General features: G+C 37.7%; 1 protein-coding gene and 1 pseudogene across 1 annotated transcript in view; one reads left to right on the top strand and one right to left on the bottom strand.

Moving 5' to 3' along the window:
• Window positions 1-5,832: 5,832 nt before the first annotated feature.
• LOC129462817 (mitochondrial nicotinamide adenine dinucleotide transporter SLC25A51-like) lies at window positions 5,833-7,418 on the bottom strand (annotated as a pseudogene).
• Window positions 7,419-7,494: 76 nt separating this feature from the next.
• EYS (eyes shut homolog) overlaps window positions 7,495-26,522 on the top strand; it is a 2,088,383-nt gene continuing 2,069,355 nt past the window's right edge. The window contains exons 1-2 of the mRNA XM_063618766.1: window positions 7,495-7,608; window positions 8,108-8,242. The gene's annotated coding sequence lies outside the window, so the exon portion shown is untranslated. The remainder of the gene's footprint in view (window positions 7,609-8,107; window positions 8,243-26,522) is intronic.

A 26,522-nucleotide genomic window follows, 5' to 3' on the forward strand; every position in this document is an offset into this window, starting at 1 on the left:
GTCTTCTTCATAGCTTCTTCCAATAATTATCTCTCAACTGTTGAGGGTTCCCAGAGTTTTCTTCATGCCACAATTTTCTCTAAGCACAGCATACTGAAAAGCTACTTATTGTTTCTCCTAAAATTAATCTCAACTTCAATAATTAACCTTTCATTTGGTGGCATGGTCATTCAGTCTGTTATTCAAGCTAGAATACTTGAGTTCACCTCAAACTCATACCTCTCCCTTTTGGCCACATCCATTTAATCCAAACTTCTGTTCTCTTTGTCTGTACAATGTATTTCAAGTCTATCTTCTCCATCTCAATCCTACATGGATCCAATGAACACATTCGTTTATCTCATTTGAATTGCCTCCACAGTCCTCTAGCCAATTTTACTCCTACCCACACAGTCTGAGAATTTCAATTCAAATTCATCTTTTGCAGTTTTTAAAATATCTGGAAAAAGATGGAGTAAAGATTATGATATTAAGTAACCCTGTCATATTTGTGCTGAATTTTTGCCTATTAGTTGCATATTCTCATGACAAACTCACAGTACACAAAAACTACCAACATCTGGGATAGTAAATGATATTCCAAATAAATTGCTTTACCACATATCTAGAGAATAACAATCAACAGGATACATAATACAGATAAATAATACATGACTATAACAATGCTCAGTTCTTCCTATGAAACTGATTCATTTTAAATTGTCCTAAAGAATATTTTTTCATCATGCCACTCACTTTTTCAAAAAATTTTAATTATTGTTCATTGCTTTTAATGTCATGTGTAAACTAGTTAATTATTTAAAGCATTGTTATTTTATCTCACAGTATCTTTTAAATTGTGGCCTCTACTACTTCCTCAAACAAACTCTGATTTAATCAATTTAAAAAAAAATTTCAAACTATTGTGCACAATTTTGACTTTGCACTTCTCTTTTAATAACATTTGTTTGTCACCACCATTCAACTTCATCGTCCAAACCTATAAATCTTTCAAGGCCTAATTGAAGTCCAACCACTTTCCCTGAAGTCATTCCTGAACTATTTAGTTCCTCGAGTTATTGCCATTCTCAGAGAATTATTGCCTGAAATTTTAATTTGTTAATTAATTGTATATGGTGTAATCTTTTTAACCCTTTAATATTTTTAATTTTAATGTTTTATTTATACTCGATGTTACTACATTTTGTTTCTGAGAGCAAATACTCTGTTTCATAACTATTTATAACTTATTGGATGTCCTCCATGATCTACAATGGACTTGAATTTTATTTTAAAGATAAGGATTTAATCATCATATTATTATACTAATGTACTTGTCTCCTCAGATTTTATTTTTGTCCAATATTACAACAAAGTTTAAAAATATGTATAGATCATTTAAAAAGTGCTTAAATAGAAATTATGAAAATAAAGTTGTACAGCTTCTCTACATTTTGTATTTATTTTTAAAAATGTAACTTTTTTGAGGTAGAATACATCAAAATGATTTTACACAATCTTGCTAATTTTTAATTTTTATTTTCTTATATCTTAGTAAATAATTTGAAAATGATTATAAAATACTATTAAGTTTATCCACCTCTGTTGAAATAGTATAAAGTAGATGTCTATTAGGTCCGCTTGGTGCAGAGCTGAGTTCAATTCCTGGGTATCCTTGTTAACTTTCTGTCTCGTTGATCTGTCTAATGTTGACGTGGGGTGTTAAAGTCTCTCATTATTATTGTAGGGGAGTCTAAGTCTCTTTCTAGGTCACTCAGGACTTGCTTTATGAATCTGGTGCTCCTGTATTGGGTGCATATATATTTAGGATAGTTAGCTCTTCTTGTTGAATTGATCCCTTTACCATTATGTAATGGCCTTGTCTCTTTTGATCTTTGTTGGTTTAAAGTCTGTTTTATCAGAGACTAGGATTGCAACCCCTGCCTTTTTTTGTTTTCCATTTGCCTGGTAGATCTTCCTCCATCCCTTTATTTTGAGCCTATGTGTGTCTCTGCACGTGAGATGGGTTTCCTGAATACAGCACACTGTTGCGTCTTGACTCTTTATCCAGTTTGCCAGTCTGTGTCTTTTAATTGGAGCATTTAGCCTATTTACATTTAAGGTTAATATTGTTATGTGTGAATTTGATCCTGTCATTATGATGTTAGTTGCTTATTTTGCTCGTTAGTTGATGTAGTTTCTTCCTAGCCTTGATGGTCTTTACAATTTGGCATGTTTTTGCAGTGGCTGGTACCGGTTGTTCCTTTCCATGTTTAGTGCTTCCTTCAGGAGCTCTTTTAGGGCAGGCCTGTTGGTGACAAAAATCTCTCAGCATTTGCTTGTCTGTAAAGGATTTTATTTCTCCTTCACTTATGAAGCTTAGTTTGGCTGGATATGAAATTCTGGGTTGAAAATTCTTTTCTTTAAGAATGTTGAATATTGGTCTGCACTCTCTTCTGACTGGTAGTTTCTGCCGAGAGATCCACTGTTAGTCTGATGGGCTTCCCTTTGTGGGTAACCCGACCTTTCTCTCTGGCTGCCCTTAACATTTTTTCCTTCATTTCAACTTTGGTGAATCTGACAATTATGTGTCTTGGAGTTGCTCTTCTCGAGGAGTATCTTTGTGGCGTTCTCTGTATTTCCTGAATCTGAATGTTGGCCTGCCTCGCTAGATTGGGGAAGTTATCCTGGACAATATCCTGCAGAGTGTTTTCCAACTTGGTTCCATTCTCCCCGTCACTTTCAGGTACACCAATCAGACGTAGATTTGGTCTTTTCACGTAGTCCCATATTTCTTGGAGGCTTTGTTCATTTCTTTTTATTCTTTTTTCTCTAAACTTCTCTTCTCACTTCATTTCATTCATTTCATCTTCCATCGCTGATACCCTTTCTTCCAGTTCATCACACTGGCTACTGAGGCTTGTGCATTCGTCACATAGTTCTCGTGCCGTGGTTTTCAGCTCCATCAGGTCCTTTAAGGACTTCTCTGCATTGGTTATTCTAGTTAGCCATTCATCTAATTTTTTTTCAAGGTTTTTAACTTCTTTGCCATTGGTTCGAATTTTGCCACCATATAAAGGTTGTGTTTACTCTGTGGTGCAGTCATGAGGGCTCATATCACTCTCAGTGTGTTAAATACAGAATTCATAACATTTCTGGTGGCATCGGACGTGAAGTATAGGACACAAGACCATAAGTGTCCTGCACTCATGAGCCATTTGTGCCACATACATAACAGAAAGGCCACTTTTAAAGCTATTCAGGTATTCAATCATGTTTGCCCTTTAATTTTTTTTTTTTTTTTTTTTTGAGACAGGGTATTGTTCTGTAGCATAGGCTGCAGTGCAGTGGTGAGATCTTGGCTCACTGCAACCTCTGCCTCCTGGGTTCAAGCGATTCTCCTGCCTCAGCCTCCCAAGTAGCTGGGATCACAGGCATTGGCCACCATGCCTGGCTAATTTTTTGTATTTTTAGTAGAGATGGGGTTTCACCATGTTGGCCAGGCTGGTCGAACTCCCGACCTCAAGTGATCCACCCACCTTGGCCTCCCAAAGTGCTGGGATTACAGGCATGAGCCACCGTGCCGGCCAGCCTTTTCAAAATTATTACCACACTAGTTCACATTGAAGGTAAAAACAATAGTTAGAATCTCTTACTAACAATACATTTTGACTTCAAGTTCAGACAAAGCTGTTGGTTACAAGTTCTGTTGAATTTTTTTGTCAAATTTAAGAAGTCTATAGGACAACACAAAACCATCCCTGGTAATGTGTTTGCAGTTTGGTCTTCAAAAGCTGTAAAGAGTGACAAAGAAATAAAAAAAAAATACTGAGTTAAAAACCATTAAAAGTATTTATTAATAATTGTTTTTAAATATCACTTATTTGAGACAGCAGAAACCAAAGCGTTTTCCTTAGAATTCTTACTTAGCTTGTATTTCACAAAAGTGCTTTAGAACTCAGAATTCTACCATCTGTATGGAGTTTGTAAAGACAAAAGGAAGCCCAAGAAAACCAAAGGCCCAGTGGTGTCTATTCCCAGGGCCAAGATATTAGCCCAGGCTAACCCACCTGCCCTGTGCTGAGTAGCTGGACACGCTTGTCAGTGCTCAGAGTCACGCACATGAATGAGTGGGTCAGGCACCAAGGTGCCTTTATTCATTGATTTCTCAAATTCAACTCCCTTCAAATCCTGACTCTGTTTAATAGGTCAAAGGATGCTACTCATCTTTATTTGGTGCCAAATTATTTTTTTTAAATCCTTACATCTACACCTTGAATGTAAACTGCAATATCCAGCACAATATTGTCAGACAGAGGTGCTCTATGGTTACTTAGCTTCATTACTGCCTGGCTAATGCTTAATATGCTTCATCCTTTACAGCTGAAGGAAGGATGTTCACTGTATTTAACTGGCCATACTGCATTTAGAGGTAAACAGCTTTTATGGACTATTTGCCCAGAAACTTTCAGTAAACTACCAAGTTGAGGCCCTGATTTTATTTTGGTCAGTATGTGCAAATATTCACATGCAGTTACCTAGAAGGAAGAAAAACTGGTTAACAAGAAACCTACCATCATGCCAGATGCTGGAAATAAATCTTTACAGAAACGGTTTTAAGATTCATAATCCACTCTTTCAGTTTGTCTCTTATATTTCATTAGTCAATTGGAAGTGGCATATGAGTCATTTTGCTTTATCTGGAAAAAATATTTTCACATTTTCCAATTCCTTTGACAAAGAAGTTTTTGTCTATTAAGGCATGAGAATGCTGTTTGGCTATTGCCTACTTTTAGAATTCAAACTAACTCTTCAAATGTCTTCATTTAGAGCATATGCTCTCAAACTATCTTATTGTTTTACTAACACAACGGTAAAATTGGGTTCCCAAAATGTCAAAACCCTAACGGAGTCTCTATTTCCAAAGGTAAAATAAAAGACAGCCACCACACTGTGTGGTGAAAACTATCCTGGGCCTTTTCCCTACTCTGTAACATTTAGAAACTAGGGTGAAAAAAAGTGGGATTGCATTAACAGACTTCCAAAACAAAATGATATGGAAGTGTTTATTTTTTAAAAGAAGAGTTTTAAGAGAATAGGACGCTTGAATATGACCAACTCCTACTCAAGGGGAAAAATAACTACAGACCTTCGCTGAGATGGCCCTGATAATTCAAAGAAACCAAGCTAACCAGAATTTGATCTATACACAATTAATACGAAAATTTCTTAACAGGATGGAACACCTGTAACAACATTTAAGTCCCTTCATCTTTTGGCAATGAAATAAGTAAAATCAACATAAGGATATTTTGGAAGGGTTGAAGGTCACAGTCAAAATCAAACAGAAAACTTTCAAACCTAGAAAGCAAAATGGGAACTTTCATAGCTCCTTGATCTACCATATCTAAACAGAAATAGTATAATAACTATCCAACAGGTACTTAGTTTCAAAACGAATACAAGCAATTTATCATTAAAAGCCTACACCTAATAAGCTGTTTTTCTTCTCTGTTCTGCCCCATTGTCATATGCTTGAGCTTAATGAAGACTATCCTCTGCAGCTGCTCCTGAAGGCAGAGAAGCAAGCAATGGAGTAACAAAGGAAGCCTGAGGAGCCCCTGGCCCCTGAGGACCTTCTCTCTGGCTGTTCACAGCCACTTATGTTTCAATGCAGAAGATTTCAAGACTGGTTTGAGAAAAATAATCCTATTTTGGGGATTAGGTTCCCTATCAAAGGCCATCAGATGGACAGCTATTTACTAGGCAATTAGCCTAAGGCTCTTAGGTAATGATAAAACAAAAAAACAAAACAAAACAAAAAACCAGAAAACAAAACAAACAAATCCCTCATATTTTCTTATTGGAATCTTTTATTCTGTTTTATTGAGGCTTAAGCAAAACAGCTTTGCCCATAACTTACTGTGGCCTGGAGTTATGACACCGACTTGTATTTGGCCAACTAAGAAAGAGGCCAAACTGCATTCCTCTTAGGTCTATTCAGTTGATAAATGGCACTTAACTGTTGTTTTTTTTCATATAACCTTTACTCATAAGTTGCACTGATTATGCTCCAAGAGATAAGGGACCGATGGTAATTCAAATGGGCATCTCTGAAAAGATTTATCAGTTTTCTGTCCCATTCCAGCCAGATCTTTTGGAAAACCTTGGGGAAAGACTGAAATTCCCCACCAATCTGAGACTGTATGCGAGTTTTTACAACATTAATTGGAAAAAAACAAGAATCCCAACATGGCACCCAATGGACCTGCACAGATAAAATCATTGACCAAATGAGCACTGTGACTCGTTTCTGTAGGCAGGTGCTCCTTAATAGGACCTCAAAGGCCGCAAAACAAGACATTACTGAGTCCCTTCTGGAAAAGAATGGGCACCAAGCCTCGATAATACTCTCCAATTCCATGACATTTCAGTGCCTTGAAGGCCTGATAAGTGTTGGTAAATTTGTCATGATGCTTGTGGTCTTGAATCAATGTCTGAACTACTTCTAGTGGAGTGAAAATTGCTTCTGTTCTCCCTGTAAGCACTGCCGCCCCGCAACAGGTTGCAAACTCTGGAGCACTGACATGCTTGTGGAGAAGGCAGGATAAATCCTCATAGAGACCGAACCTACGTGCAAGTGTAGTTGTCTTCTGCATCAATGGGGGAAGGATTCCAGGACACAAGTTTCGAAATCCTTCCCTTCTCAACTAAAATATTGCATCCCGGGTTTTGATGCCATACAGCTGTTGTCCAAAGAGGACCTTCTGAATGGGATATGTGATTGCGATGTTGTTGAAGGCTGCGCAGCAGCCACACAAGTAATGCTTCATTTCACCAACATTTGTAATATGAGGTGATATATCTTGTTCTGAAGATGTTAGTGTTGGTGGCCTCTTTTCATGAGCTTCTGAATCCATCGTGTTGCTTAAGGTCTTTCGTTTTCATGAAGGGCTGACTTTTTTTAACCCGTAACACAATCTGAGCCTGGAGTTTGGCAGGATGATAGCTTTTAGATAATGTTCTCAATTTCTTCCATTGTTATTGTTCTGTTAGTTTCTCTCTTCTGGAGTCAATTGTGATAACTGGATTTTCGTTCTCCAGGCGCCCATCTCCCCAACCTGTGAAAAGCGGGCGGGGGTTGGACAAGATCACTAAATCCTCCTCCGTCTCTGACACTCCACTGTCAGGGGTCCCGAGGTCAGGAGGCCGAAATCAGTCTCGCCGGAGACAGGGCGCCTTGCGCGGTGCCAGCCCCACTCTCCCCCGGGTGCAGGCAGAGCCCGGCTCCTCCCCGCCCCTGCGGTTTCTGCGCACCAGGGAGGAGCCTCCCCAGCCCGGGGCGTGACCGAATGAAGGCACAGCCTCCTTCGCGGGAAAGGTTGCCCAGCAGCGGGATAAACACCCGTGACAGGCGGGAGAGCCGGGAGCCAGGAGGCTCAGAACTGATTCTGCGCGCGCCGCTGGGTGATTCTGCGCGCGTCGCCTGATTCTGCGCACAGCGACTGGGCCAGGGCCGAAGGCGCGCGCAGAGGACTGGGTCTCTAGAGCGGTCGGCTGCCCTGACCCGCACTGTTGTGTTTTTTCTAGTCCTCTTGCTGTGAACAAACTAGTTCGCTGTAGGGTGAGGTAAGGTAAATTGCTTTTACCTTTCTCTCGTTGTGAAGTGGATCTGAAAATACTGGTGTTTGGTTTTTACTTTGTGTTGAATGCTAGGGGAAACCTTAAACTTTGTTGGCTCAGTGCTTCATTTGCTGCCTGAGTTAGACAAGATCTCATTAGGATGGAAAATGTGTGCCCTACTCCTCAAAAAAAAAAAAAGGTTTTGAAGCTCTCACTCCCAGCCTAAATATATTTGAAGATGTAGCCTCTAATTAAGTCATTATGGTGAAATGCGGTCATAATGGTCGGACTCTGTTTCGACAAGACTAGTGTCTTTATAAGAAAAGACACCAGAGAGGTTGCTCACTCTCTTAGTGCACTGAGGAAAGGCCATGTGAGGTTACATAAAATGGAAGCCACGTACAAGTGAGGAGGAGAGGCCTTGCCAGAAATCGAATAAACAAGCACCTTGATCGTGGACTTCTAGCCTCTACAATTGTGGGAAAATTGATTTCTTGTTTTTTAGGCCATCCAATCTGTGGTATTTTGTTATGACTGCCCAAGAAGACTAATAGGATCAGATGGGCTTAAAATACTATCACAGGATCCTTGGGGTGTCACTGTGCCAGCCAGAAACCTGTGTGGGCTGCAGCATCTCTGTGTGAGTATTGCTTGCGCCGCTGGGCTCCTTCTGCCCAGCCCACTAGGCCTAGCAGGCTGCGCTCCACTCTTGCTACCAGTCCGGATGCCACGCCTGCTAAGAGCCAGGTACAGAGCGCCAGGCGAGGGGCGTGTGGGTGAGCAAGCACGAGGTCTGGTCACTGCGCACAGCCAGCATATTTTAGGAAAATCATAAGTTAATTTTAGTCAAATATTATGCTCTTACCATGGAGTGACCATGGAAGCCAAGAATAATACTATTGATAAAAGCCTTGTGGATATCACAGTTAATTGGTATCAGTACACATTATAGAAACTTAATTTATCAAAGAGGAAATAATAACATATATAAGAAAATAACAAAAAATAAATTAAGGTGTAACATTATTAATCTCTGAAATATGGAGACAAAGAGGTTTTCTATGTTACTCGTATAGACAGATAATAAAAAGGATTTCTTCATGAGAGTTTTCTCTTTTGTGTTCTAAATTGAAAAATCATCTTCAGATCAAAATATTCCTGAACTTGGCAGTGCATTTCCAAATTGTTATTGGTGAAATTATGTCAGAGAGATGTGTACATGAATTAAAACATGAAGAAAGCTCTGTTTGGTGGAGAGACTAATAAGACTTTAAGAGAACTGCAGTAGGTAAAAATGGTGTTTGTAAAATCAAGTGTCTCCAGAATCTGGCCAAAGACCAACCATCACCAACTGTAGTGCAGTGAAACCTCCAGCACTGAACAGAGGCAACCAAGTAAATTCATAGCTATACACATAAAATAAAGGTGTGACTTACAGGCCATAATTCGGCAATTCCTGATCTAGACAAGTAGAAAACAAATAAAAAAATACAAGACATAGGAAACTCTTCATTAAATTTGAAACATTAAGGAAGACAAAGTTTGCCTAGTAAGGATTAACACATGATAAGACTTTTTTATCTTATGAGCACTGGGGCCATCTTAAGGGACAGACTGCTTGGAACTATGCCCACTCTACTCTATAAACTCCCTCTTAAAAAGACTCAAAACAAAAAGTGACAAGGACAAACAGAGAGAAAAGTTAGAGTGTTGCTACTGACGTGGTTTTTAACAAAGATAAGAGTTTTCAATTCATGAGCTCATAAGCAAATGATTTATAGAGGAGTGATTCCTCCATTCTCAGGAGATAAACTCAGCCATCAGGTTTGAAATAACAGATCAGTAATGTTGTTTCTAAAGAAGTAAATAGTAAATGTTTTCAGTTGTGGGGATCATATTGTCTTTGTCTTATCTGACACTGCTGGTGTGGCAGCAAAGAAGACATAGACATAAATGAACAATTATAGTCTGTAGGCTATAACTGATATAGACAATAGAAATCATAGCTCAGGCTAAATGTGGGGCATAATTTACTATTGTGGTCGGAAAGGTTCCCATATAGGATACTTATTAGATGACATGATAATGCACTGTTTCTGAATTGAGGATCTTCAACCATGCCAAGAAGATCTTAAAAGGTTCTTAAAGTGATTTCCAGAATGGATAATTATAGTCTCTTCCACAAACCACCAAAACATCTGTAGATTAAGCAAATCTTAGTTCATTAAATTTGTGCAGCAACAAAGAACACTACATGGACACAGTCTCAATAGTTTCTCAAAGACAGGATGTTAGTGAAGGGTATTTATGGGATTTTAAACTATTAGCTCAAGTGGCTTAAATTGGGTCTTTAGAGTTGGGGAATGTTTTGGAACTGAATAAAGTTTTCACACAATAGTATAGGATTGCTAGACAAAGAAGGGTGAAGATTTTGAAGACTAGATGGAACTGTTGTAATAACTGAGCTGTTTCTTTGGGTGTGAAAAATGTTGTCTTGACAGTTGTTTGCTCAGATGTGAGCAAATAGTTTTCTCAGATACTTTTGTTGCAATAATTTCTTCAAGCAAACAGTAAAGTTATTTATTAGTTCATAATCCTAACTTCTTGGGTGAAGATTTCTTGGAGTAAACATTAAATTTATGTAGGCACAGGCGCTTTTATTTTTAAGGCAGATGGAGGCAGGGGCACTTTCCAGAAGAGAAAAGTTCCAGCTTAGTAATAATATAAACGTTCACACTACAGTATTTTTATTGCCTGCCTACTTCCACTTCTTGCCAACTAGTCAGTGGACTCTGTAGAACCAGAATATGTATTTTAATTTGTAGATCCTTAAGAATGATAACTCTATTAATTTTAAGGATACTTTACTTAAAAGGAAAAAAAAATAAGTAAATATGGTGGAGGTTATAATATGCCACCCAGATGTTTTTTCTCGCATGAAGGTGTCATTGTAGCTCCCTACTCAAATTTTGCCGATTAACAAGTCTTAGCTGTAAGCTCTCTTTAGCATTGTCTCAGCTGTAGAAAACTACTTTTCCCAATGTCATGACTCTTTCTGTGGGCAGACCCCTCCAATGGCCTAAAAACATAGGAGTATGGAAGTCCTCCTCTCAATTTAGGACAGCTCTGAAGTGTACCCTAGTTTCAGAAATCCTTGTGGTGTCAGCAGAGCATTTGTTGCAACTGAATAGCACTCAGATTTTCTGTATTCATAATCCTCATTCCTTTTCCTCCATTTCAAGAACACTGATTCCAGCAGCCCCTGTAAATTTCCTTCATGCTTATCTATGTTTCATATTCCATTTCCTTTGTAATTCAACTTGAATGTTGAAGTCAGAAATGATCAAACAAGCAAATTTAAAGTTAAATTTTGGAGTTGAATCACTTGCTGCCTTGACAATGAGAAACCTGTCATTGCAGGTAGATGAAGTATAGACAGTTCCTGAAAAAAGATAGCTATGTAATTTATAAAAGTTACCAGTGGTAAGCTTTATGAACTAGTGGTATGGTTTATTTGTGGAGAAAACATATTTGCTATGTTTAGATGAGAAGAATAGTAGAGCTGAAATAATGGCTATAAGGACAATGGAATTGGGTGGCTATAGCTAAGCTGTCTTAATAATCTGAAAAGTGGGAATAATTACTAATTAAAATTAAGTATACTTCTGCTTATAAATATAGATAACAGAAAAAGGTCATTTCATTATGTAATTTTAAAAATCAGGTCAACTTTATTTTTTTTATTTGCCTTTTTTATTTATTTTATTTTTCTCTTTTTTTTATTATTATACTTTAGGTTTTAGGGTACATGTGCACAATGTGCAGGTTTGTTACATATGTATCCATGTGCCATGTTGTTTTGCTGCACCCATTAACTCGTCATTTAGCATTAGGTATATCTCCTAATGCTGTCCCTCCTCCTCCCCCCACCCCACAACAGTCCCCGGAGTGTGATGTTCCCCTTCCTGTGTCCATGAGTTCTCATTGTTCAGTTCCCACCTATGAGTGAGAACATGTGGTGTTTGGTTTTTTGTCCTTGCGATAGTTTACTGAGAATGATGTTTTCCAGTTTCATCCATGTCCCTACAAAGGATATGGAACTCATCATTTTTTATGGCTGCATAGTATTCCATGGTGTATATGTACCACATTTTCTTAATCCAGTCTATCGTTGTTGGACGTTTGGCTTGGTTCCAATTCTTTGCTATTGTGAATAGTGCCGCAATAAACATACGTGTGCATGTGTCTTTATAGCAGCATGATTTACAGTCCTTTGGGTATATACCCAGTAATGGGATGGCTGGGTCAAATGGTATTTCTAGTTCTAGATCCCGGAGGAATCACCACACTGACTTCCACAATGGTTGAACTAGTTTACAGTCCCACCAACAGTGTAAAAGTGTTCCTATTTCTCCACATCCTCTCCAGCACCTGTTGTTTCCTGACTTTTTAATGATGGCCATTGTAACTGGTGTGAGGTGGTATCTCACTGTGGTTTTGATTTGCATTTCTCTGATGGCCAGTGATGTTGAGCATTTTTTCATGTGTTTTTTGGCTGCATAAATGTCGTCTTTTGAGAAGTGTCTGTTCATGTCCTTCACCCACTTTTTGATGGGGTTGTTTGTTTTTTTCTTGTAAATTTGTTTGAGTTCATTGTAGATTCTGGATATTAGCCCTTTGTCAGATGAGTAGGTTGCAAAAATTTTCTCCCATTCTGTAGGTTGCCTGTTCACTCTGATGGTAGTTTCTTTTGTTGTGCAGTAGCTCTTTAGTTTAATGAGATCCCATTTGTCAATTTTGGCTTCTGTTGCCATTGCTTTTGGTGTTTTAGACATGAAGTCCTTGCCCACGCCTATGTCCTGAATGGTATTGCCTAGGTTTTCTGGTAGGATTTTAATGGTTTTAGGTCTAACATTTAAGTCTTTAATCCATCTTGAATTAATTTTTGTATAAGGTGTAAGGAAGGGATCCAGTTTCAGCTTTCTACATACGGCTAGCCAGTTTTCCCAGTACCATTTATTAAATAGGGAATCCTTTCCCCATTTCTTGTTTTTGTCAGGTTTGTCAAAGATCAGATAGTTGTAGATATGCAGCATCATTTCTGAGGACTCTGTTCTGTTCCATTGATCTATGTCTCTGTTGTGGTACCAGTACCATGCTGTTTTGGTTACTGTAGCCTTGTCTTATAGTTTGAAGTCAGGTAGCAGGATGCCTCCAGCTTTGTTCTTTTGGCTTAGGATTGACTTGGCGATGTGGGCTCTTTTTTGGTTCCATATGAACTTTAAAGTAGTTTTTTCCAATTCTGTGAAGAAAGTCATTGGTAGCTTGATGGGGATGGCATTGAATCTATAAATTACCTTGGGCAGTATGGCCATTTTCACGATATTGATTCTTCCAACCCATGAGCATGGAATGTTCTTCCATTTGTTTGTATCCTCTTTTATTTCATTGAGCAGTGGTTTGTAGTTCTCCTTGAAGAGGTCCTTCACATCCCTCGTAAGTTGGATTCCTAGGTATTTTATTCTCTTTGAAGCAATTATGAATGGGAGTTCACTCATGATTTGGCTCTCTGTTTGTCTGTGATTAGTGTACAAGAATGCTTGTGATTTTTGTAGATTGATTTTGTATCCTGAGACTTTGCTGAAGTTGCTAATCAGCTTAAGGAGATTTTGGGCTGAGACAATGGGGTTTTCTAGATATACAATCATGTCATCTGCAAACAGGGACAATTTGACTTCCTCTTTTCCTAATTGAATACCCTTTATTTCCTTCTCCTGCCTGATTGCTCTGGCCAGAACTTCCAGCACTATGTTGAATAGGAGTGGTGAGAGAGGGCATCCCTGTCTTGTGCCAGTTTTCAAAGGGAATGCTTCCAGTTTTTGCCCATTCAGTATGATATTGGCTGTGGGTTTGTCATAGATAGCTCTTATTATTTTGAGATACGTCCCATCAATACCTAATTTATTGAGAGTTTTTAGCATGAAGCGTTGTTGAATTTTGTCAAAGGCCTTTTCTGCATCTATTGAGATAATCATGTGGTTTTTGTCTTTGGTTCTGTTTATATGCTGGATTACATTTATTGATTTGCATATGTTGAACCAGCCTTGCATCTCAGGGATGAAGCCCACTTGATCACGGTGGATAAGCTTTTTGATGTGCTGCTGGATTTGGTTTGCCAGTATTTTATTGAGGATTTTTGCATCAATGTTCATCAAGGATATTGGTTTGAAATTCTCTTTTTTGGTTATGTCTGTGCCAGGCTTTGGTATCAGGATGATGCTGGCCTCATAAAATGTGTTAGGGAGGATTCCCTCTTTTTCTATCGATTGGAATAGTTTCAGAAGGAATGGTACCAGTTCCTCCTTGTACCTCTGGTAGAATTCGGCTGTGAATCCATCAGGTCCTGGACTCTTTTTGGTTGGTAAGCTATTGATTATTGCCACAATTTCAGAACCTGTTATTGGTCTATTCAGAGATTCAACTTCTTCCTGGTTTAGTCTTGGGAGGGTGTATTTGTCGAGGAATTCATCCATTTCTTCTAGATTTTCTAGGTCATTTGCCTAGAGGTGTTTGTAGTATTCTCTGATGGTAGATTGTATTTCTGTGGGATCAGTGGTGATATCCCCTTTTTCATTGTTTATTGCATCTATTTGATTCTTCTCTCTTTTCTTCTTTATTAGTCTTGCTAGTGGTCTATCAATTTTTTTGATCTTTTCAAAAAACCAGCTCCTGGATTCATTAATTTTTTGAAGGGTTTTTTGTGTCTCTATTTCCTTCAGTTCTGCTCTGATTTTAGTTATTTCTAGCCTTCTGCTAGCTTTCGAATGTGTTTGCTCTTGCTTTTCTAGTTCTTTTAATTGTGATGTTAGGGTGTCAATTTTGGATCTTTCCTGCTTTCTCTTGTGAGCATTTAGTGCTATAAATTTCCCTCTACACACTGCTGTGAATGTGTCCCAGAGATTCTGGTATGTTGTGTCTTTGTTCTCTTTGGTTTCAAAGAACATCTTTATTTCTGCCTTCATTTCATTATGTACCCAATAGTCATTCAGGAGCAGGTTGTTCAGTTTCTATGCAGTTGAGCGGTTTTGAGTGAGTTTCTTAATCCTGAGTTCTAGTTTGATTGCACTGTGGTCTGAGAGACATTTTGTTATAATTTCTGTTCTTTTACATTTGCTGAGGAGAGCTTTACTTCCAACTATGTGGTCAATTTTGGAATAGGTGTGGTGTGGTGCTGAAAAAAATGTATATTCTGTTGATTTGGGGTGGAGAGTTCTGTAGATGTCTATTAGGTCCACTTTGTGCAGAGCTGAGTTCAATTCCTGGATATCCTTGTTAACTTTCTGTCTCGTTGATGTGTCTAATGCTGACAGTGGGGTGTTAAAATCTTCCATTATTATTGTGTGGGAGTTTAAGTCCCTTTGTAGGTCACTCAGGACTTGCTTTATGAATCTGGGTGCTCCTGTGTTGGGTGCGTGTATATTTAGGATAGTTAGCTCTTCTTGTTGAATTGATCCCTTTACCATTATGTAATGGCCTTCTTTGTCTCTTTTGATCTTTGTTAGTTTAAAGTCTATTTTATCAGAGACTAGGATTGCAACCCCTGCCTTTTTTTGTTTTCCATTTGCTTGATAGATCTTCCTCCATCCCTTTATTTTGAGTCTATGTGTGTCTCTGCACGTGAGATGGGTTTCCTGAATACAGCACACTGATGGGTCCTGACTCCTTATCCAGTTTGCCAGTCTGTGTCTTTTAATTGGAGCATTTAGCCCATTTACATTTAAAGTTAATATTGTTATGTGTGAATCTGATCCTGTCATTATGATGTTAGTTGGTTATTTTGCTCGTTAGTTGATGCAGTTTCTTCCTAGCTTCGATGGTCTTTACAATTTGGCATGTTTTTGTGGGGGCTGGTTCCGGTTTCCTTTCCATGTTTAGTCCTTCCTTCAGGAGCTCTTTTAGGGCAGGGCTGGTGGTGACAAAATCACTCAGCGTTTTCTTGTCTGTAAAGTATTTTATTTCTCCTTCACTTATGAAGCTTAGTTTGGCTGGATATGAAATTCTGGGTTGAAAATTCTTTTCTTTAAGAATGTTGACTATCGGCCCCCACTCTCTTCTGGCTTGTAGAGTTTCTGCCGAGAGATCAGCTGTTAGTCTGATGGGCTTCTCTTTGTGGGTAACCCGACCTTTCTCTCTGGCTGCCCTTAACATTTTTTTCTTCATTTCAACTTTGGTGAATCTGACAATTATGTGTCTTGGAGTTGCTCTTCTCGAGGAGTATCTTTGTGGCGTTCTCTGTATGTCCTGAATCTGAATGTTGGCCTGCCTTGCTAGATTGGGGAAGTTCTCTTGGATAATATCTTGCAGAGTGTTTTCCAACTTGGTTCCATTCTCCCTGTCATTTTCAGGTACACCAATCAGACATAGGTTTGGTCTTTTCACATAGTCCCAAATTTCTTGGAGGCTTTGTTCATTTTTTTTTTATTCTTTTTTCTCTAAACTTCCCTTCTCACTTCATTTCATTCATTTCATCTTCCATCACTGATACCCTTTCTTCCAGTTGATCGCATCTGCCACGGAGGCTTCTGCAGTCTTCGTGTAGTTCTCGATACGTGGCTTTCAGCTCCATCAGCTCCTTTATGCCCTTCTCTCCATTGGATATTCTAGTTATCCATTCTTCTAATTCTTTTTCAAAGTTTTTAACTTTTTTGCTATTGTTTTGAATTTCCTCCCATTGCTTGGAGTAGTTTGATCGTCTGAAGCCTTCTTCTCTCAACTCGTCAAAGTCATCCTCCATCCAGCTTTGTTCCGTTGCTGGTGAGGAACTGCGTTCCTTTGGAGGAGGAGAGGTGCTCTGCTTTTTAGAGTTTCCAGTTTTTCTGCTCTGTTTTTTCCCCATCTTTGTGGTTTTTATCTACTTTTGGTCTTTGATGATGGTGATGTACAGATGGGTTTTTGGTGTGGATGTCCTTTCTGTTTGTTAGTTTTCCTTCTACCAGACTGGACCCTCAGCTGCAGGTCTGTTGGAGTTTACTAGAGGTCCACTCCAGACCCTGTTTGGCTGGGTGTCAGCAGTGGTGGCTGCAGAACAGCAGATTTTCGTGAGACCACAAATTCAGCTGTCTGATAGTTCTCTGGAAGTTTTGTCTCAGAGGAGTACCCGGCCGAGTGAGGTGTCAGTCTGTCCCTACTGGGGGGTGCCTCCCAGTTAGGCTGCTCGGGGTTGAGGGACCCACTTTAGGAGGCAGTCTGTCTGTTCTCAGATCTCCAGCTGCGTGCTGGGAGAACCAGTACTCTCTTCAAAGCTGTCAGTCAGACAGGGACATTTAAGTCTGCAGAGATTCCTGCTGAATTTTTGTTTGTCTGTGCCCTGCCCCCCAGAGGTGGAGCCTACAGAGGCAGGCAGGCCTCCTTGAGCTGTGGTGGGCTCCACCCAGTTTGAGCTTCCTGGCTGCTTTGTTTACCTAAGCAAGCCTGGGCAATGGCGGGTGCCCCTCCCCCAGCCTCACTGCCGCCTTGCAGTTTGATCTCAGACTGCTGTGCTAGCAATCAGCAAGACTCCGTGGCCATAGGACCCTCCGAGCCAGGTGCGGGATATAATCTCTTGGTGTGCCGTTTTTTAAGCCCATCAGAAAAGCGCAGTATTAGGGTGGGAGTGACCTGATATTCCAGGTGCCATCTGTCACCCCTTTGTTTGACTAGGAAAGGGAACTCCCTGACCCCTTGCGCTTCCCGAGTGAGGCAATGCCTCACCCTGCTTTGGCTCACACACAGTGCGCTGCTCCCACTGTCCTGCGCCCACTGTTTGGCACTCCCTAGTGAGATGAACCTGGTACCTCAGATGGAAATGCAGAAATCACCCGTCTTCTGCGTCGCTCACGCTGGGAGCTGTAGACCGGAGCTGTTCCTATTCGGCCATCTTGGCTCCACCCCTCCACTTTTACTTTCAAATGGGTAAAGTACTCCTCTTTTTCCATCTGCCAGTGAATTATATATGACAATACAAAAATTAAATATGTTACTTATTTCTATAATATATTAAAAGTCGTGAAATCATTCAACAATTTATTTTTATTTTTATTATGAATAAATGGCCACAATTTATAATGCCTGCCATAAAAAATTTACATATTGCTTTATTTTTATTTTTTAAGTTCTCCTATACCTATTTCTAATGACACTGTTTACTGTCTTTTAAAAACATAACTAGTGAAGAGGGCAGATATGTGGAAAATGTGATAAACATTTTGTTTAGTTTGCCATTTATCCATTCCTTTTTTTATCAATATTTATTAAGTGCCTACTGTGTGTCAAGTGCTATTAATAGGTAATTGGGATAGAAAAGTGATGCAAAGAACAAAAAAGACAAAACTTCTGTTTCCATGGAATTTATAATCTGCTGAGGTGAGACAGACAATGAACATCATAAACAAGTGAATTATGCAAGTTGTGGATTGGCAAACTTTTCTGTAAAGGACCAAATATTATATACTTCTTTAGGCTTTGCCAGCCACGGGATCTCTCATGCTTTTACAAACTGGCACTGTGGTGACAAAGCAACCCCAGACAATAGCTAAATATATCGGCATGGCTATGTGTCAAAATTTTATTCACAATAAGTGCTATAGAGAAATATTAAGCAGAATGAGGAAGATGGAGAGTATATGTGCCATTTTAAATAGGATGATCAAGGAGTAGTCACTGTAAAGGTGATAGTTGGCAAAGACGAACATAAGAGAGTAAAGTCACTTGGATATGAAAGGAAGAATGGTCCCAAGAGTAAGAATTAGGTCAAAGATTTCTATTAATTACTAAATTGTAATGTGACCTACAAGTGGTGATATTTTCTAAGTTTGCACACTAATGATTGTCCTTTTCTGTTTGTCAAAGCTAGTGTCTGTTCTGTGTCTGTGCCATGCAAGTTATTAAATATTCAGACATCACCAAAGCTTACCACATAAAAAGCATATACCTCTACTTGGGAGGCTGAGGCAGGAGAATCACTTCAACTTCAGATGTGGAAGTTGCAGTGAGCCGAGATTCTACCACTGCACTCCAGCCTGGGTAAAAGGGCGAGACTCTGTATCAAAAAAAAAAAAAAATGCGTATAAATATAAAACAGGAGTTTGGAAATTTGGGAATTATAAGTTTAGTAAATAATTCATTATTGTATAATTCTGTCCCGTTTACATATGGACTAATTCACATATGTAAAATTGACATGCTATTTACATGCTTTTTAAATATTAAAAATATGAAATATTACATCAGGAATAAATTATATTCCTACTGATAACAGAATTTTCTAAGAAACTAAGCTAAGGTGATTACAAAAACTATTTCATTTTATTTATATATTTACTTTATTTTTATTTTATTTTCAACTTTTATTTTAGGTTCGGGGGTACACATACAGGTTTCTTACATGCGTAAATTGTGTGTCATGGGGGTTTGGTGCACAGATTATTTCATCACTAAGGTAATAAGCATAGTACTTGATGGGTAGATTTTTTATTTTTTTCATTTTTTTTATTATTATACTTTAAGTTTTAGGGTACGTGTGCGCAATGTGCAGGTTTGTTACATACGTATCCATGTACCATGTTGGTGTGCTGCACCCATTAACTCGTCATTTAGCATTAGGTATATCTCCTAATGCTGTCCCTCCCCCGACCCCACAACAGTCCCCGGAGTGTGATGTTCCCCTTCCTGTGTCCATGTGTTCTCATTTTTCAATTCCCACCTATGAGTGAGAACATGCGGTGTTTGGTTTTTTGTCCTTGAGATAATTTACTGAGAATGATGTTTTCCAGTTTCATCCATGTCCCTACAAAGGACATGAACTCATCATTTTTTATGGCTGCATAGTATTCCATGGTGTATATGTACCATATTTTCTTAATCCAGTCTATCGTTGTTGGACATTTGGGTTGGTTCCAAGTCTTTGCTATTGTGAATAGTGCCGCAATAAACATACATGTGCATGTGTCTTTATAGTAGCATGATTTATAGTCCTTTGAGTATATACCCAGTAATGGGATAGCTGGGTCAAATGGTATTTCTAGTTCTAGATCCCGGAGGAATCACCACACTGACTTCCACAATGGTTGAACTAATTTACAGTCCCACCAACAGTGTAAAAGTGTAAAAATGTTCCTATTTCTCCACATCCTCTCCAGCACCTGTTGTTTCCTGACTTTTTAATGATCACCATTCTAACTGGTGTGAGATGGTACCTCATTGTGGTTTTGATTTGCATTTCTCTGATGGCCAGTGATGATGAGCAAAATTTTTTCGTGTGTTTTTTGGCTGCATAAATGTCTTCTTTTGAGAAGTGTCTGTTCATGTCCTTCACCCACTTTTTGATGGGGTTGTTTTTTTTCTTGTAAATTTGTTTGAGTTCATTGTAGATTCTGGATATTAGCCCTTTGTCAGATGAGTAGGTTGCGAAAATTTTCTCCCATTTTGTACGTTGCCTGTTCACTCTGATGGTAGTTTCTTTTGCTGTGCAGAAGCTCTTTAGTTTAATTAGATCCCATTTGTCAATTTTGGCAACTCAATCTTTTGAGTTGCCCATTTGGTTTCTTCCAAGTGTATTTTTCTTTGCATCAGTAAACTCTCATTTCTGCCTTAAATCTACTTTTGTATGTTGGCTGAATTCTTTCTCTCAACAAGACAAGAATTGAGGACTGCAGAGTCTACCCAGACTTGCCACCAGTAACAAAAGTTAAAAAACAAAAACAAACAAACAAAAACCTCTATATTTAACCATGGTGTCATCAGCCTAGCTCTATGACCTTACGAAGCTAACTTAACATGTTAGAGCCTAAATTTCATCATCTAAAAAGTAAGAAAATTATACACAATGAAAAATAGCAGGCTCTTTATTGGTTCCATATGAACTTTAAAGTAGTTTTTTCCAATTCTGTGAAAAAAGTCATTAGTAGCTTGATGGGGATGGCATTGAATCTATAAATTACCTTGGGCAGTATGGCCATTTTCATGATAATAATTATCAATCAATATATTGATTCTTCCAACCCATGAGCATGGAATGTTCTTCCATTTGTTTGTATCCTCTTTTATTTCATTGTCAACCAATATTAAACACTTATTTTGCTAGGAACTCTTTAAAGTACATTTTATTAGTCTTCTTAACAACTCACCTGATCAAGTTGTATTTTTTATTGCTATTTAATAAAATGAAGAAATTGACACACAGAAAGGCGTAAGTAACTTTCCCAGGCTTACACAGCTGCTAAGAGACAAAGCAGAAAATTCAGATTCAGACTCAGCCTGACCAAAGAGTTTAACTCTTAATCATTCTCAATACTAATTTGAAAATCCTCTCAGCATCAGCACTTACTGCAGGGATCCTGCTATCAGCAAAGTCCAATCTGTCTTCATATTTCCTGGATTTTGATTTTTTCCGTTATTCATCTTCTGTTTCTCCAGCTCTGCCATGCTAATGGCTCATCCTATGAATATTCAAGCGTGTTCTAGTATTTTGCATATCTGCAAGTCTTTTCTGGTAGCAATAATTTTTATCAGAGACAATCATCTTAAAATATCCATTAGTCTTCAGTGTCTTTCTTTAATTTCTGTTTTCTTTTGAAATGAATTTTTGATTTTCCAACTAATAGTAAATTCATTCATAATTTAATGTTTATCCTCCCATATGTCTCTCTCTCTCTTCCTCTCTCTTTCTCTCTCTCTATATATAAATATATGTGTGTGTGTGCATGTTATATATAAATATAACAAGTGTGTTATGTATACATAAACGTCTTATTTAATTATTGTTTATATATAAATGTATATAAATCTTAGGAAATATTTAATGTTTAGGGTTTAATTTACATATACACACACTTGAAGGGTATGATATTCCACATAGCATGATTTTTTATTGTTATACTTTAAGTAGGGGATACGTGTGCAGAACTTGGAGATTTGTTACATAGGTATACACATGCCATATTAGTTTGCTGCACCCATCAACCATGTTTTCTTTTATCCATGACCTCACCAGAATCTCTTATTTTTTGACTTTTTAATATCGGCTATTCTGATTGATTGGTGTGAGATAGTATCTCACAGTGGTTTTGATTTACATTTCTCTAATGATTAGAGATGTTGAGCATTTCTTCATATGCTTGTTGGTCATGTGTGTAACTTCTTTTGAAAAATGTCTGTTTATATCTTTTGCTCAATTTATAATGGGGTTGTTTGTTTTTTACTTGTTCATTTGTTAAAATCCTTATAAATTCTGGATATTAAGCCTTCGTTGGTTGCGTAGTTTGCAAATGTTTTCTCCCATTCTGTAGGTTGTGTGTTTACTCTGTTGATAGTTTATTTTGCTGTGCAGAAACTTTAATTAGGTCCCTTTTGCCAATTTTGTTTTTGGTGTAATTGCATTTGACATCTTCAACATGAAGTCTTTGCCAGGGCTTATGTCTACAATGGTGTTTTCTAGGTTTTCTTCAAGGTTTTCTATTGTTTTTGGTTTTACACTTAAGTCTTTAATCTATCTTGAGTTGATTTTTGTATATGGTGAAAGGAAAGGGTCCGTTTTTAATCTTCTGCATATGACTAGTCATTTATTTTGCCATTAATTGAATAGGGTTCCCTTTCTTCATGCTTGTTTTTGTTGGCTTTGTCAAATATCAGGTGATTTTTGTAGGTGTGAGGCTTTATTTCTGGGTTCTGTAACCTGTTTCATTGGTTTGTGTGTCTACTTTTTAAGCAGTACTATGCTGTTTTGTTTACTGTATCCTTGCAGTATAGTTTGAAGTCAGATAGTATGATGCCTTCATCTTTGTAACTTTGCTTTGGATTATCATGGCTATTTGGGTTCTCTTTTGGTTCCATTGAAGCTTATAGCTTTCAGCGAATGCTAAGAATGAGTACTCAGACAATTCCAGCTGAGCAGGGTGATGGGCAGCTCTTCTGAGAGAGTGCCCCCCAGAATCCGTCCACCAAGTATTTATTGAAAGGGCTTGCTACTACAGACATCCACCAGATGACATTTTGCCACTGGGTCATGAGATGCATATGGCCTTGTAAAAGCAGTTAAACTACATTCTTAGGAGACTGTTTTCAACATTCCATATCACACACTGAATTACTTGTTCTGTTTTCAGGGTCAAGGAGTTATGGTCTCATGCACAAACAACATACACACAGTACCTCAGTATTTTTCTGTGCCCCAACCTCAAGTGCCTTGTACAGAAGCTTGAATATATTGCCATGCAACCCCTTATATCCATATAAATTTTAGAATATATTTTCCTAATTCTGCAAAAAATGCCATTGGTAGTTTGATAAGAAGAGTGTTAAATCTGTACATTGGTTTGGACCATTAGCCATTTTAACAATATTGACTCTTCCTGTCCATGAGTATGGAATATTTTTCCATCTGTTTATGTTGTCTCTGATTTCTTAATTCAGGGTTTTTAAATTCTCATTCTAGAGGTTTTTCACTTGTTAGCTGTATTCCTCGGTATTTTAATATTGTTGTGGCTATTGTGAGTGGTATTTTGTTCTTGACTTGACTTCCAGCTTGGATGTTGTTGGTGCATAGATATGCTAGTAAATTTTGCACATTGATTTTGTATCCTGAGACATTGCTGAAGTTGTTTATCAGTTCTAGAAGCTTTTAGGCAGAAAATCTGTTCTTTTTAGGTATAAAATCATTATATATGTGAAGAAAGGTAGCTTGATTTCATCTCTTCCTATTTGGATGCCTTTTATTTCTTTCTCTTGCCTGATTGCTCTGGCTAGGACATCCGGTACTATGTTGAATAAAAGTAGTGAGAGTAATACTCTTCTTCCAGTTCTCAGAGGGAATGCTTCCAGTTTTTGCCCATTCAATATGATGTTGGCTGTGAGCTTGTCATAGATGACTCTTGTCATATTATTTTGAAGTGTGTGTCTTCAATGCCTAATTTATTGAGGATATTTAATGTAAAGGATGTTGAATTTTATCAGATGCTTTTTCTGCATCTATTGAGGCAATCATGTGTTTTTTTTTTTAGTTCTGTTTATGTGATGAACGACATTTATTGATTCATGTGTGTTGAACTAACTTTACATCCCAGGGATAAACCCCACTTGATTGTGGTGACTTCGCTTTTTGATATGCTACTGTATTCAGTTTGCTGAATACAGTATTTTCTTGAGGATTTTTGTATCTATGTTCTTCAGGGAAATTGGCCTGAAGTTTTACTTTTTCTGCTGTGTTTCTGCCAAGATTTGATACCAGGATGAGTTAGGGAGGAATCCCTTCTCCTAAATTTTTTGGAATAGTTTCAGTAGGTTTGTTACTACCTCTTCCTTATACATCTGATAAAATTCAGCTGTGAATCTGTCTGGTACAGGGCTATTTCTGGTTGGTAGGCTTTTATTATTGATTCAATTTCAGAAGTCATTATTGGCCTGTTCTGGGTTTTAGTTTATTTTTAGTTCAATCTTGGGAGTTTGAATGTTTTCAGAAATTTATCCACTTCTTGTAGGTTTTCTAGTTTGTGTGCCTAGAGATGTTTGTAATAAAGTCTTGTCTGAAGGTTTTTGTTTGTTTGTTTTTGTATTTCTGTGATGTCAGTGGTTATATCACCTTTATCATTTCAGGTTGTATTTATTTGTATTTTCTCCTTTTTTTATTAGTCTACATGCCAGTCCATCAATCTTATTTATTTTTTCAAAGAAATAACTCTGGTTTCATTGATCCTTTGTATGGGTTTTCATGTCTCCATTTCATTCAGTTCAGCTCTGATTTTGGTTATTTCTTTTCTTCTGCTAGTGTTGGAGTTGTTTATTTAGTTCTTGTAGGTGTGATGTTAGCTTGTTAATTTGAGATCTTTCTAACTTTTGAGATGGGCATTTAGTGCTAAAACTTTTCTTATGACTTTTCTTATAACACTGCTTTAGCTGTGTCCCAGAGATTCTTGTATGTTGTTTATTTGTTTTCATTGGTTTCAAAGAATTTCATGATTTCTGTTTTGTTTACCCAAAACTCATTCAGAAGCAGGTTGCTTATTTTCCATGTTATCCCATGGTTTTGAGAGATCTTCTTAGTACTTATTTCTTTGCTTACTGCACAGTGGTCCAAGATTGTGGTTGATATGTTTTTAGTTTTGTGAATTTGTTGATTTTTTTTATGGCCGATTGTGTGGTAGATTTTAGAGTATGTATCATGTGCAGATGAGAATAATGTATATTCTGTTGTTGGGTGAAGTGTTCTGTAGACATGTGTTAGATTCATTTGGTCAAGTGCCAAGTTTAGCTCCCACTTATCGCTGTTAGTTTTCAGCCCCAGTGATTTGTCTAATACTGTCAGCGGGATGTTGAAGTCTCCCACTATTAGTGTATGGTTATTTAAATCTCACCATAGATTCCTATGAACTTGTTTTATGAATCTGGGTGTTCCAGTGTTGAGTGAATATATATTTGGGATAGTTAATTCTCCTTGTTTAATTGAACCCTTTATCATTATGTTATGCCCTTATTTGTCTTTTCGATCATTATTTGTTTGAAGAAGTCTGTTTTGTCTCAAATTATAATAGCAACACCTGCCCTTTTTTGTATTCTATTTGCTTGGTAGATTATTCTCCATTCCTTTACTTTGAGTCATTGGGTGTTACTACATGTGAGATTGGTCCCTTAAAGATAGCATATAATTGGGTCTTGCTTTTTTATCCAACTTGCCACTCTGTGCCTTTTAACTGGGGCATTTATTCTGTTTACATTCAAGGTTAATATTGATATATGTGGATTTGCTTCTGTCATCTTGTTTTTAGCTGCTTATTATGCAGATTTGATTGTGTGGCTCCTTTTTTAGTGTTAATGGTCTATGTACTTAAGTGTGCTTTTGTGGTGGCTAGTAACAGTCTTTTACTTTCATGTATACACTCCCATAAAGATTTATTTTAAGCAGGTCTGATGGTAACAAATTCCCTTTGCATTTGCTTGTCTGAAAAGGGTCTTATTTCTTCTTTGCTTATGAAGCTTAGTTGACTGGATATGAAATTATTGCTTAGAATTGTGTTCTTTAAAAACGCTGTATATAAGTCTTCAATCTCTTCTGGCTTATAGGGTTTCTATTGAAAGGTCTGCTGTTAGCCTGGTGGAGTTCCCTTTGTTAGTGGCCTGTCTCTACATAGTTTTAATATTTTTTTTATTTAACACTGATGTTGGGAAATCCGAAGATTATGTGTCTTCGGGAAGGACATCTTGTATAGTAACTCACAGGAGTTCTCTGCCTTTTCTGAATTAGAATGTTGACCTTTCTAACAACATAGAGGAAATTTTCATCAACAGTATCATCAAATACTTTTTCCAAGTTGGTTCTTGTCTCTCCCTCTCTTTCAGGGATGCAAATAAATCCTAGGTTTGATTTCATGTATAGCACTAAACTAATCTCACATTTACACATTACATAATCTCACATTACATAATCCCACATTTCTTGGAGGTTTTGTTCATTATTTAAATTAATTTTTCTTCATTTTTGTCTGACTGTGTTGATTTGAAGAACAAGTCTTTGATCTCTGAGATTATTTCTTCAGTTTGGTCTATTCTGCTGCTAATATTTCTAGTTTTATCATTGAATTCCTATAGTAAGTTTTTCAGCTCTATCAGATTGGTTTTGTTTTTTCTCTTAAAATGGCTATTTTGTTTTTCAGCTCTTATATCATTTTATTGGATTCCTTAGATTGGGTTTCAATTTTCTCCTGAGGCTTGATTATCATGCTAATCCAGATTCTGAATTCTGTGTGTCTCATTGCAGCCATTTCAGCCTGGTTGAGAACTATTGTTGGGGAACTGGTACATCATTTGGCAGTAAGAAGACACTCTGGCTTTTTGAGTTGCCAGACTTCTTGTGTTGGTTCTTTCTCATCGGTATGGACTGATGTTCTTTTAAT

The sequence above is a fragment of the Symphalangus syndactylus genome, chromosome 2 (assembly GCF_028878055.3).
Source record: "Symphalangus syndactylus isolate Jambi chromosome 2, NHGRI_mSymSyn1-v2.1_pri, whole genome shotgun sequence".
Classification (NCBI taxonomy): Eukaryota; Metazoa; Chordata; class Mammalia; order Primates; family Hylobatidae; genus Symphalangus; species Symphalangus syndactylus.